The following is a 14477-nucleotide window of genomic DNA, read 5'->3' on the forward strand; positions in this document are numbered from 1 at the left end:
CAATTCATCCCACTGCAATTTTTGGCCACACCACACGGCATGTGGGATCTTTGTTCCTCAACCAGGGATCGAACCTGTGCTCCCTGCTGTGGAAGCACAGTCTTAACCAGTGAACCACCAGGGAAGTTGCTGCAAATGTTATTTTTAATATTTGAGTAATATTTCATCATATGGCAACATAATCACTTATTTAATTACGTTCTTATTTTTGGTACCTAGATTGTATAAAATTTTATACTGTTATAAATAAAGATGAGGAACATCTTTTTATATTATTTTAAAAATGTATTTCTAATTATTTCCTTAAAATAACATCCCAGAAGTAAAACTGAAGGGATAAACAGATTTGACCATTTTTGGAACTTTGTATTTAAATTGCCACATAGCTTTCCAGAAAGAATACTATTACCAGAAGAGTGTAAGAAACTCTTTCTTCATATCCTCAACAGCAAAAAATATTATAATTAAAAAATAGATATATATATATTTTTGTAACGTCTTTATTGGAGTATAATTGCTTTACAATGGTGTGTTAGTTTCTGCTTTATAACAAAGTGAATCAGTTATACATATACATATGTTCCCATATCTCTTCCCTCTTGCATCTCCCTCCCTCCCACCCTCCCTATCCCATCCCTCTAGGTGGTCACAAACCACCTAGCTGATTTGGGGGACTTCCCTGATGGCACAGTGGTTAAGAATTCACCTCTCAATGCAGGGGACATGGGTTTTATCTCTGGTCTGGGAAAATCCCACATGCCACAGAGCAACTGAGACCACGCACTACAACTACTGAGCCTGCACTCTAAAGCCCTCCAGCCACAGCTACTGAGCTCATGCTCTGCAACTACTGAAGCCCATGCGCCTAGAGCCCGTGCTCCACAACAAGAGAAGCCACGGCAATGAGAAACCCGCGCACCGCAAGGAAGACACAACGCAGCCGAAAAATAAAATAAAATAAAATAAGAAGTTTTTGGCAATCAGAGCTGTTAAAAACAATTTGGTAGTTGAATAAGTTAAAATGTTATCCATTTATCTTAATTTATGTTTCTTTGACTACTGGTAAAGGAAAGTTTAAACAATATATATTTATTAGTCATTTTTATTTTTATTTTTTGGAATTGCCCCAGAATGCAAACTTCTCAGTACGGTTTTTAAGACCTTTGTGTCCTCCCACTCCAGCTTTATCTTCCACCACTTCTCTCCTTCTCAACCCCACCCAAATCTATTCTAAGCTCCAGCTATACTGAAATTTATTCAGTTTCTATAAGTTGTCATGCTTTCTCTTGCTTCTGGCCCTTTAAATATTCTGCATACAGTTTCTGGACATCTCTTCCTATATCTCTTTTTCTGGTTAGCTTCTATTTGTCCCTCAGCTCTCAACTTAAATATAACTTCCCTTGAAAGCCTTCCTTGAACCTCAAATTAGATTGGGTGCCCCCGCTAGAGGCCAACTCTGCCTCTTCTTTTTAAAATAAACATATTATGTTGAAATAATTTTAAATTTATAGAAGAGCTTACAAGGATAGTAGAGTTCCCATATACCCTTCACCCAGCTTCCCCTAATAAGAACATCTTACATAATAGTGTACGTTTGTCAAAACTAAAACATGAAAACAGATATGATACTATTAACTAAACTACAGATTAATTTTTCCACTAATGTTCTCTTTCTGTTCCAGGATCCAATTTAGGAGACTACACTGCATTTAGGGATCTTAGTTCCCTGACGAGGGATTGATCCCGGGCCCTCAGCAGTGAAAGCGTGGGGTTGTAACCACTGGACCGCCAGGGAAGTCCCTAGTCTGCTGTACTTCTTATGTTTTAGTACTTTATATTTTATTCCAATTGCATCCCCTTGTAGAATATAAGTTCTGTGAGATCAGGGACTATGTACTTTTCACCACTGCATCCCCATGTTCTTACAATATCCATAGTAAGTAGGTGACATATATGACTGAGTATAAGGCAAGATTTTTCTTAAAGAATCTTCCAAAAAAAAGGGGAAACCACCTTCCACTTAAGTTCTTACAAAATCTCTTATATTGTGGTATATATTCGCAATGATTTTACTCAAAACTATAAAATACCGTTCAAGGAACACACATCAGCCTGAAATGACCTCATTAAATGCTGGATGCTTGTAGAGATATTCTGTTGGAATCGGTAAAAATGCAAGCAAAACCATTTAAAAACATTTAGTTATCCACATTTTGGGGGTTGTGACCTCAGAGTTGCAAGGGCTGGATGTCTTTATAAACAAGGCTTTTAAAAGGAGATGGAGAAAAAAAAAAAAGGAGATGGAGACTGAAGGACAAAGGCTTCTTATAAAGTTCACTTTAAAAAGCAATGCAGAACTTCCCTGGTGGCACAGTGGTTAAGAATCCACCTGCCAATGCAGGGGACACAGTTTCGAGCCCTGGTCCTGGAAGATCCCACATGCCGTGGAGCAATTAAGCCCGTGAGCCGCTGAGCCTGCGAGCCACAACTACAGAAGCCCACGCACCTAGAGCTCGTGCTCTGCAACAAGGAGAAGCCAGTGCAATGAGAAGCCCGCGCACCACAACCAAGAGTAGCCCCCGCTCCCCGCAACTGGAGAAAGCCTGTGCGCAGCAACGAAGACCCAATGCAGCCAAAAATAAAATTAATTAATTAATTAATTAAAAAAAAATAGAATTGACCATCTAACCTGGTGAAGACCATTCAACTCTTCAATTCTGGGGTCAAATACCTGTCCAGGTTAAGTGAAATCTTATTTGGAGTTCCTCATTCTTAGATGTCTTATCAATCAAGATAATCATCAATAATTGACATCTGCTGTCTCATTCTCTGAGAAGTCTTTCATCTCTACCTAATTTCAACCTGATATTTACTACATGAGAATTCTCCTCTTGAGCCCTCTTGGCCAGGGTCCTTTTTCAGACTTTCCAAGTTCTTCACCTGGTTAAGGACACTTCCGGTACCCTACATGGAAATGAGGGCTCGCTTTCCAGTATCTGTATCTGACATAGAGAAGGAACATAACTGTGCAGCATGTAACTTCACGAAATCTTCTTGGAGAATAAAGTTTTTCTTCTCTGAATCTCATTCATTTCTGTAGCTTGTATACCTCATGTACACATGAGGAGTAGTCACCAGGCAGTTATATAGAAGGAACTGCCGGCTCTCTATGCTTCATGAAACCTGTTTGGGAAGTAAAGCTGAATTAACATCAATTGTGTCTCCCAGGGGTACAATGCTCTGTACAATGTGTCCTGCCTATAATTTGCTTGGAGAAAGTTGTTATCAGAAGTTGTGTCTTGCTCAGAGAAGTCATGATGCTCTACATCTCTCAGGCTATTTCTTTACTCCCTGGCCACAGGCTTGACCCGGAGTTCTAATCCTAAAGAAATGTTCGTTCCCTAAATACCCCAGTCACATCTTCTTTCTCTTTCTTCCTGAAGGTCGTCATAGTTGTCTATTCAAAAGAGCACAGAGTTTAAAAAAAACCCCTCCCTACTGTGTTTTTTTCCATAACAATTATCATCATCCAGCGTAATAAATGTTATTTGTTCCCAGGATTTATCGTATGTTTCCTCTCACTAAAATGCATGCTCCTGGAGTTCCCTGGTGGTCCAGTGGTTAAGATTCTGTGCTTCCAAAGCAAGGGGTGTGGGTTCGATCCCTGGTCAGGGAACTAAGATCCCACATGCTGCAGGGTGCAGCCAAATAAATAAATAAATAAAATGCATGCTCTCTAAATGCAGGAATTTTTGTCTGTTTTATTTACTGTTGTAGTCCTAGTGCTTAGAAAAGTGCTTAACACATAGTAGGGGCTTAATAAATATCTGTTGATAAAATTAATGATGCCCAACCTGTAGAACAAAGAATATATTCAAGATTAACTATATCGTGTATAGGGTTTAATGCAGTTCGTCATTTCAAATTGTGAAATGAAATTCTCAAAGTTTTACACACACACACACACACACACACACACACACACAACAACCCACTACTTTGGAAGAGAATGTACACATATGGAAGAAATGAGGTGCGGAATTAGGGAATTTAGACTAGAAATACCACGGGGGAGTGAGCACTTGGGGACAGGTTAGATATAGCTATATATCACACATGCAGCTTGGGCCTTGGTTGCTAGAAATAATTGCCCTGAATGATTTCTGGGAGTTTCTGCCATCCATGATCTTCTTGGCTTCACCTGTCCCTGGGACTTGGCCACTTGGCTTGCTTCCTTGCCAAAGAGGTTTTCAGGAGATACTGGCAGAGTCAGGGTTTTATAACCATGGGAATGGGGCAAGGCAGCCTCCTGAGGGTGAGGAGTGGGTTGCAACAGCAGTTTCAGGAACCTGGTTCCACCTGACTGGACCCAGGCAGGCTCTAGTTTCCCCAGGGGTCTCTTGGAGAAGCAGGTAACTCAGAAATGCATGGGAGATTAATTGTTTGCTCCTTTTTCCTGTCCTTCAACAGATTGTTCTGAGGCCCATACATCATCTCCAGAGAGGTCCCAGTCAACCAAGCAACCAGTTGTGTCTCTGAGAAGCTAGGGCCCTTTCCTCCTTACTATTCCTTCCCTGGAATTGCACTCAACTCCCCTCTCCACCCGTACCCTTATGTGCAATAAAAATGAACTCGCTAAGCTTCGTCTCAGGCTTTGTTTTCTAGAAAACCCAGGCTAGACCATAAAGAAGAGGGAGGATTTGTCATAATTCAGTTTCAAAAACATTACACTAAACCATAGACATGTCTTAGCGTCCAAGTCCTTCTCTCATGCTTATGGCAAGGAAAGTATGTTTCAACTTCAAAATAGATGAAATATTACTATCGTCGACTTTTAAAAAATGCACACAAAAAAAGAAAAATGCGCAACGTGAGAGTGGCGAGTTAAGTTTTATTTGGGGCCAAATGAGGACTGCAGCCCCAGAGACAGCATTTCAGATAGCTCTGAGAAACTGCTCCAAAGAGGTAGTGGGAGAAAGTCAGTATATATGTGATTCTGGTGAAGGGGGAGTACATGCAATCGAGCACATTTTTTTTTTTTTGTAGAGGGTTTCTGCCAGTCACGAGGAGCAGTGGTCACCATAAAGGATTTTAGTGCTTTTCTAGATATGAGGAGATATAAGAATTGGGCTCATAAAATTAGCTCCTGAAAACATCTATCTGAAGACCTGTTCTGCCAGTTTTTCCCAGAGCACAGAGTGCCTCATTTCTGCTGTCCACCTGAACTCCTTTCAGGGGGTGTTGAAAGTCAGCAGCTGCAGCAGCATATGATTTAATCCTTGTAGAGGTAGATGGCAAGTGCCAATGGCAAGTGCCAATTTGTAGTTGACACTATCTAGCAAAAGTCAAATAACCATAAAGTAAAAAATTGGTAGAATTTCAAATGAAGACTGAAAAGACATGGAGATGAGTTATTGTAGTCAGAAAAACTTGTTTAAAATTTATTCATTCACTCAACAAAGAATATAAAGCACTAATCCAGGTGCTGGAGATACAGTAGAAAACAAGACATACGGACTCTTCTTCCCCAAGGAGCTTAAATACTACTGGAGAAGACAAATAAGAAATATTTAATATAATATTTGTCAGATGTAATGTCAGATGGTAATAAATGATATGAGGAAAAATAAAGAGCAGGGGACGGATAGAGAGTAATGAAATACTCTTTTAGGTATCATGGTCAGGGAAGGCCTCTCTGTGAAGAAAACCTAAGCAGAGACTTTCATGAAGTCAGAGAGGGATCCATGGGAAATTCCAAGGACTAGCACCCAGCTCTGCATGCTCATAAGCTATTTCTTAGATTAGCTTTGAACTGAGAATAAATAGAGTAAGGGAAGGAGAAGTTTCTGCCTTTCCTTTTTATCTCAAAATCATCTAAGCCTGAACCTCTCCTAAATTCCTCTTGGTGGCTAGTTGTTTTTTTTAAATTAATCAGCTTATTAGAAGTCGAAGATACTTCACTGCAAGACTGTTTCTAATCTTTTCTAGCCCCGTTATCGCTATTTATTTATGCATCTCATATCCATGTAAAATAGTATACACTTTGAAAGCAAAGTCTATATATTTCCAGCATTATATTTCCTGAAATACCTAGTATGGTGCCTATCACAGAGTCAGCAAATACTTATTTGTTGAATTTAAATTTTTATTTTTATTACCATAAGTATTACTGGGGACAAAATCATCTGACTTCTTAAAATTCCTAAATCACAAATAAGTGTTTAGTTTAGCCTCTTTGAAACTATATTTATGCATGCACTGATTAAAAAAAATAAAATATGTGGTCTTGAACCAGTTTACCTAACCTCCCTAAGCCTCAGTGTACTGTAGGGCAATTACAAATAATAATTCTTATTTCACAGAACTTGTTGGTGTAAGAATTGAAAAAGGAACATAAATCATCTAGGATAGGACCAGACACATGGTAGTGTTTCATGAGTTTTTGGTAACCAAGGTATAAGGAATTTTCAAGGCTAATCTAGACCAGGTTATTTGATCATGTAAAGAAGGTGCTAGGGCTTCCCTGGTGGCGCAGTGGTTGGGAGTCTGCCTGCCAATTTAGGGGACGCGGGTTCGTGCCCCCGTCCAGGAAGATACCACATGCCTTGGAAAGGCTGGGCCCGGGAGCCATGGCCGCTGGGCCTGCGCGTCTGGAGCCTGTGTTCCGCAGGGGGAGGGGCCACAGCAGTGAGAGGCCCGCATACCGGAAAAAAAAAAAAAAAAAAAGAATGTGCTAGTTTTTTGTTAACAGCATTTGTTATTAGTTATTTCCCATAATGAAACCATGATATTCTCACAAGATTCTTTCTTTAATCAGCTTTATTGAGGTATAATTTCTATGCAATAAAATTAATCAGTTTTCAGCGTATAGTCTTTGAAGAATGCATACAGTTGTGTAATCACCCCCACAAACAATACATAGCATATTAACATCACTGTCAAAGGTTCCCTTACACCGCCTTTGCGGGAAGTTCCATCCTTCTACCTCCAGACCTGGCAACCACTGATTTGTTTTCGGCAAAATATACTTTTCATTTATTAAGCAAATAATTATGAAGTCTTTCTATTTGGAAGTCCTTTAGCTAGACACTTCGTAGAATGTCTACATTCTACGGGACAGTGTGTGCCCTTAAATAGTTTAAAATCTAGTCTAGTTTTATGTAATTTTGAGATTACTTGTCTACAAATAATGTGGGACTGAATTTCTGTATGTATATTATTATGCCTACTAAAACGGAATAGGAAGAACAAATATTGCAAATGATTCCCTTACTTTTTAGAACACTGAATGAGAACAGGTACCTTCATGAATGCAACTAATCATTTCTTTAAAAAGGCACAAATTTGTGATTGCATCATGATCCAGATAATTATTTAAAAGTAAACTGTTTTTAAAATTAAGTAACAAATGGACTTCCCTGGTGGCACAGTGGTTAAGAATTCACCTGCCAATGCAGGGGACACGTGTTCGAGCCCTGGTCCGGGAAGATCTTACAGGCCGCAGAGCGACTAAGCCCGTGTGCCACAACTATTGAGCCTGCGCTCTAGAACTTGCAAGCCACAACTACTGAAGTCCGCTTGTCTAGAGCCTGTACTCTGCAACAAGAGAAGCCCCCGCATTGAGAAGCCCATGCACCACAACACAGAGTAGCCCCCGCTCACCGCAACTAGAGAAAGCCCTGTGCAGAGCAACGAAGACTCAACGCAGCCAAAAATAAATAAATTTATTTTAAAAAATAAAATAAAGTAACAAACATATCAGAAAAAAGTGTAGAAATCGTAAGTGCGCAGCTTGATCTTTCCAGGTTATTTAATGTCAACCTAGACCAACTCTCTGACCAATACAGTAAAAAGGCAACATCCTAAAGCCTTTTGGTTTAGGTAGAATAATTACATCGTTGAAAAAAAGAGATAAGAGAATAATGTTCTGCAAAGGCTCACAAAGAATTGTGGGATGGCACAATGAATGGAGAAAATGGATGGCACATTAAAATTCATGAGGAAATGCCAGTTAAATTCCATGAATAACAAAGTGATTATTGTGCAGGATTGGGTTTTTCTTTCATCACTATAGAAAGACACAAAATCATTATTGTGATCTGCCATGTGGTTTTCCTTTGTTATTAGTTGCTGGGACTGCCCTATTAAATGTTTCGTGTTACCCAGGGGAACAGTCACAGTGGTGAGGAACGGTGGTCGCAGTGTACGTGGCTTTCTATGGTTCTAATTGTAAGTGCATTTAGACCAGAGGAAAGGAACAAATTAAAAAGAAGGGCAGAACGGCTGGGTGGGCATTTTCTTGTGATTACAAAGAACCGAGTCTATCCTTAACCTTACTGCCCCTTGCTTCCCGCTTTACACCTGCCAATTCCACAACAGGCAAAGCTGGTATTTGCATTTGGAGCCTCCTTGGCCAATACAATGGGGACTATAGGTAATTTCAAAAGTGGTAATACATGCAAATTGAGGAGAGGTATTAACATCAGGAGAAAAAACAATCTGGAAAAATAATCCTTTGAAGATGTGTGTAGAGGGGTCAAAATTTTATCCACAGTATAATTTCAGTAAGCACAGAAAACGCTGTTCTTTATTTTCTTTGATGGACCTAATTTTCCTTGCAAACTTCCATACTGGGAGGGAAAAAACCCCCAAACTTTAAGCTTGTCAATTCAAAGTAACTTATTTTCCAGTTTAAATAATAGTCACTTTTGAATAATACGTTTTCTTTTGGGTAGGTGCAAAAATCTTTCACATTTCTTTCCCCTTACCCTTGCTTCTCTTCAAAATAGTGTCTAGATGTATAGAAGGATTTGTGACCTAGTGGTGGCAAGGAGAGGAGAGGCCTCAGATGTCTGTGCGGTCTCAGGATACAAGTTTGTCCCTGTGGCAGAACAGCATCTCTGTTGACTGGTGGCCATTGAAGGCCCCTTTGAGATGTAGCGGGTCTCACCTGGCCTTTGGGCAGTGTGCTGGTATCATCACTGGGTCTGTGTTTTGCCATTTGCTCTATACACTGCATGCAGCCTCTTAATTGCACTAGACTCATCCTCATTTCTGTGCTCTCTCACCAGGATCCCCTGCAAGTCACACAGGAGCCAGGACCAGTGCTTCAAGCTGATCCATCCACTGACTTCTGTCACTGCTGTACTATCACCGTACTGGCTTTTGCACTGAGTCAAATAGAAGCAGGGCGTGAGCCCTTTTATTTTCAGCTTTCTCCTCACCCTGTCTAACATATGCTCCTTCTCTAGAAGGTTGCCCTGGAGAAAGGCACTCAAGACACAGGGGACTAACTCCTCTTTCCCCTTTCAGCGTCACCATTCACCTTCCACTCCCTCTCTCTCTCTGAACAGGCTTTCTCTATATCTTCCTGCTTCACTAGAAGGAGGTGGGCACTGGATGATTCCATCTTAATGGCAGACAGGAGTGATCCTAATAGGGTAAGTTGTCTTCCCCTGCAAGACAATTGGGAACTGGGGTTTACAAAATATTTATTTTTCCCAAATATTGTTCCAATTTCTTTTTGAAGGAATATGGCAAATGCTCCTTAATTATATATGCCATAGTGTTCAAAAATTATGACCACCTAGGAGAGACAAAAGAAATTTGTGATTTCATATTTTAAGCTGCTCATTATTTAGGCCTTTTATGAAAACAGAATTTCAAAAAGACTTTCAAAAAATTTCTATTTGAACCTTGAGATAGGTTACTTTAAAGAAGAGTGCATTCCAGTTCTTATTTGGAGGACTTTAATCCCATTTCTTTTTTGTTTGGCCCTTTCCTCTCTTCTCTGTCTTCTCCAACATCAAAGATTCATATAACTCTCCCAATGACAAAAGACCCACAATTGCCTTGAAACTATGGATGGTCAGAAAAACAAAAACATGGAAGCACCAAAGTTCCCGTAGGAAGTGTATACCTTTTACTTGCTTCTATTTCTTTCCTTCCTTTGAAAACTACTGAACCTTTGTGAGGAGAGTGTTTTGGATGCATCATAATATGTGCAGAAATACAGTATTGGATCTCAAGGATCTTTTACCTTCAACTTCTCTGCAGTAGAGGGTCAAAGAGATAACCAGGAAGACATGTGACATGGTACATTGTCTCTCCTATAAGCTATGTTCACAACTGATGTGGAAAAGACAACTTTGCTGTCTCCTTCAATGTCTTCATAACCAGTAAGATGCTTATAAATATTTAATTATTGATTTGCACAAATAGGCTTATTTATTGAGATATTTCTGAAATGTTTTGAGAGTTTTTAATGTAGCGTTAATATGTCAGATGTATAGAAAATAACATGATAAACATTTCTGTACTGAAGAGCAAGTCTTTTTTGTTTGTTTTGTTTTGTTTTTAGGCTGCGCTAAGCAGCATGTGGGATCTTAGTTCCCCCACCAGGGATCGAAATCGTACCCCCTGCAGTGGAAGAGCAGAGCCCTAACCACTGCACCGCCAGGGAAGTCTCTTAACAGCAAACCTTAACATGTTGCCATATTTGTTTCAGATTCTTTTAAAAGAAATAAAAATACAGTTGAAGCAACCATCCTATCATCTCGTTCCCTTTCCTACTTACCACAGGCAACCAGTGTCCAGAAGTTAGTATGTATCCCATGTTTTTCTGTAATTTTACTATATAGATATGTGTCCATAAGCAATGTTATTATTTTTTGTGTTTAAAATTTTATTTAAATGTTATCATGCTGTAAGTACACTTTTGCAACTTTACTAATATAGTAGAGTTTATTTCTACTTTCTTATTTTGTGTTTTCTATTTATCATGCTTTTATTTCACTTCCTTTTCTATACTTTCCTGCCTTCTATTACATTACTGAGTTATCTTTTTCCCCACTTCTGCTGGCTTGAACATTACACCTTAAAAAATATTAACCTTGATTTATTATGGGAATAAAAAGGATTTTCTCTGGTAAACAGGTGGGGTTTCAGATTTACTTACATAAACATTTATGTGATACATAAAAAGTATCAGAAAACAAACTATGCTATTTTCTTATAGGCTTACACATTTTGAAATCTATCTTTTCTTTAATTATATATAAGCTTTAAACTTTTTTTTGTTTTATTTATTTTTCCTGGGATTCTTTCTCTTTTGGTGAGAAGTTCATGGTTGTCAAGTATATTTTTTTCATAGTAGTAAAACTAACAAGAACTTAACTTTGCTTATGTTTTACATTTATATAACAATATACACTTCTTTCTTTTTATTCATTCAGTGTTTACCCTTAAATTTATAACATGCACACTCAACCAAGCCTAAGATATCATCAGCCTCTTTCAAACAATATAAAATCTTAGAAGCTTCAACCCTCCCATCATTCTTTTTATTTTTAAATTTTATTTATTTTATTATTTATTTATTTATTTTTGGCTGCCTTGGGTCTTTGTTGCTGGGTGCAGGCTTTCTCTAGTTGCCGCAAACGGGGGCTACTCTCTGTTGCAGAGCTCGGGCTTCTCATTGCGGTGACTTCTCTTGTGGAGCACGGGCTCTAGTCTTGTAGGCTTCAGTAGTTGTGGCATGCTGGCTCAGTAGTTGTGGCTCGTGGCTCTAGAGCACAGGCTCAGTAGCTGTGGAGCACGGGCTTAGTTGCTCCACCCCATGTGGGATCTTCCTGGACCAGGGTTCGAACCAGTGTCCCCTGAATTGGCAGGTGGATTCTTAGCCACTGCACCACCAGGGAAACCCCATTTATGTTATTATAGTAATTTGGTTTCACCTCTTCAAATACCCTTTCAACTTAGAAATAAGTGTCAATATTGCTTTTTAACACTCAATATTAATTTAGATTTACCAATATTTTTTACTAACTATTATGTCCACAATTAGTACTTTTAGCCAATGTTTTTTCCTGGCTTCATTGTCCTTCATCTTGAAGTATATACTTGAGCATATTTTAAGCAACAATTTATTACTTTTAAACTATTTTAGTATTTGTCTGAAAATAACTTCAGTCTCACTTTGAAATGATGCTTTGAGTATAGACTTCTTGATTATTTTCCCTTAACAATGTGGTAATACCTGTCATTCTATTGTCTTTCCTCTATTTTTATTGATGAGAAATCTGCTGATAATGTATTATTTTTCCCTTGTAGGAAATTTTTTTTTTTTTTTTTTTTTTTTTTGCGGTACGCGGGCCTCTCACTGCTGTGGCCTCTTCCGTTGCGGAGCACAGGTTCCGGACGCGCAGGCTCAGCGGCCATGGCTCACGGACCCAGCCGCTCCGCGGCATGTGGGATCTTCCCGGACCGGGGCACAAACCCGCGTCCCCTGCATCGGCAGGCGGACTCTCAACCACTGCGCCACTAGGGAAGCCCAGGAAATGTTTTTTATCTTGTTACTTTTAAGATTTTCTCTCCTTCTGTTGTGTTCTATGTTTCACTTTGTTTAGGTATATATCATTTTTATTTTTTCCTGTTTGTGGCTCAGTGATTACTCAAATATTGCTTCTTTCCTATTTTGTTTATTCTATCACTCTGGAATTCCTTTTCAATATATATTGGGTCTTCTCAATTCTAGTCTCCATATCTCTTAATTTCTTTTTCATATTGTCCATCTCTTCATAGTTATGTGCTGCATTCTGAGTGATTTCCTAAGCTCTGTCTTCTACTTTATGATTTTCTCTTGACTTGTTTAAACTGTCCATGGACTTTTTAATTTCAATGAATACATTTTTAACTTTTTAATGTTTAATTTTATTATTTTTATAAACCTTCCTATTTGTTTTTGTAATGTTCTCTTGTTTCATTATTGATCTATTAAAAAATCTTTTTAATAATTTAAAACATTTTTAAAGTTTTAATAAAAATAAAGTTAGTGACACATTCAATAAGGAGGCCACAAACTGTTGGCCGAAAGAGCGATGGCCTGAGGTTTGGAAAGCTGTACCCTGGACTTTGCACTGCCTCTGTCTACCTGTATGACCATGGGCAAGTCACTGGAGATATTAAGGTCCCCGTTTCCTCATCTCTAAAAGGGGGGCTAGCACTCTCTACAGTTTAAAAGTCCATAATTCTAGGTAGTGCAGAGATAGATAGTGTCATAGGAAAATACCTCAAAATTCTGACACTACTAAATGAAATGAAATGAGAGACAGAAAAACCGAGACACAAACTGCTCTTCTTATTGATTGATCGATTGATGGATTGATTGATTCAGTTTTTTCCTTTTTTCATTTATTTAGATTTCACATATAAGGGATAGCATACAGCATTTGTCATTCTCTGTCTGACTTATCTCATTCAGCCTAATGTCTCAAGGTCCATCCATGCTTTCAACCACTTTTTAAATTCAAGTATAGTTGATTTACAATGTTGTGTTAATTACTGGTGTACAGCAAAGTGACTCAGTTATAATATATATACATTCTTTTTCATATTCTTTTCCATTACGGTTTATCACAGGATATTGAATATAGTTTCCCTGTGCTATACAGTAGGATCTTGTTGTTTATCCAAACTGCTCTTTTTAAATAGGGCGTAATTGGGCTTCCCTGGTGGCGCAGTGGTTGAGAGTCCGCCTGCCGATGCAGGGGACGCGGGTTCGTGCCCCGGCCCGGGAGGATCCCACATGTCCCGGAGCGGCTGGGCCCGTGAACCATGGCCGTTGAGCCTGCGCGTCCGGAGCCTGTGCTCCACAGCGGGTGAGGCCACAGCAGTGAGTGCAAAAAAAAAAACTTTAGAAGAAAACACATGAGAAAATCTTTGTGACCTTGGATTAGGCAAAGATTTCTTAGGTACCACACCAAAAACACAGTCAAAAGAAAAAACACTGATAAATTGGACTTCATCAAAATTAAAAACTTCTTCTGTTTGAGAGACACAATTAAGAAAACTAAAAGGCAAGCCACAGACTAGGTCAAAATGTTTGCAAAGCACATATCTGATAAAGGACTTGAATCCAGAATCCATAAGGAATTCTCAAAACTTAATGATAAAATAAGTAACCTCTCCCTCCCACACACAAGTGGGCAAAAGATTTGAACAGACATTTCACCAAAGATAGGCAGACTACAAATAAATACATAAAATATGTTCAAAATCATTGTCATAGGGATATGCAAATTAAAACCACAATGACATACTACTACTACCTATTATTATAATGGGTAAAACAAACAAACAGACAAACAAACTGAAAATATCAAGTCCTAGCAAGAATGCAGAGCAACTGGAATTCTCACACATGGTTGGTAGAAGCACAAAATAGGCCAGCCACTTTGGAAAAAGGGTTTGGCAGTTTCTTGTAAACATACATTTATCATTCGACCCAGCAATTCCACTCCTAGGTATTTACTCAAGAGAAATGAAAACATATGGTCACTCAAAAACCTGTATGTGAATGTTTATAGTGACTTTGTACATAATCACCAAGAACTAGAAACAACATAAATGTCCCTGAATTAATGAATTGATAAATTGTGATACATCCATACAGCAGAATACTACTCAGCAATAAAAAG

The sequence above is a fragment of the Lipotes vexillifer genome, unplaced genomic scaffold (genome assembly GCF_000442215.2).
Source record: "Lipotes vexillifer unplaced genomic scaffold, Lipotes_vexillifer_v1.1 scaffold433, whole genome shotgun sequence".
NCBI lineage: Eukaryota > Metazoa > Chordata > Mammalia > Artiodactyla > Lipotidae > Lipotes > Lipotes vexillifer.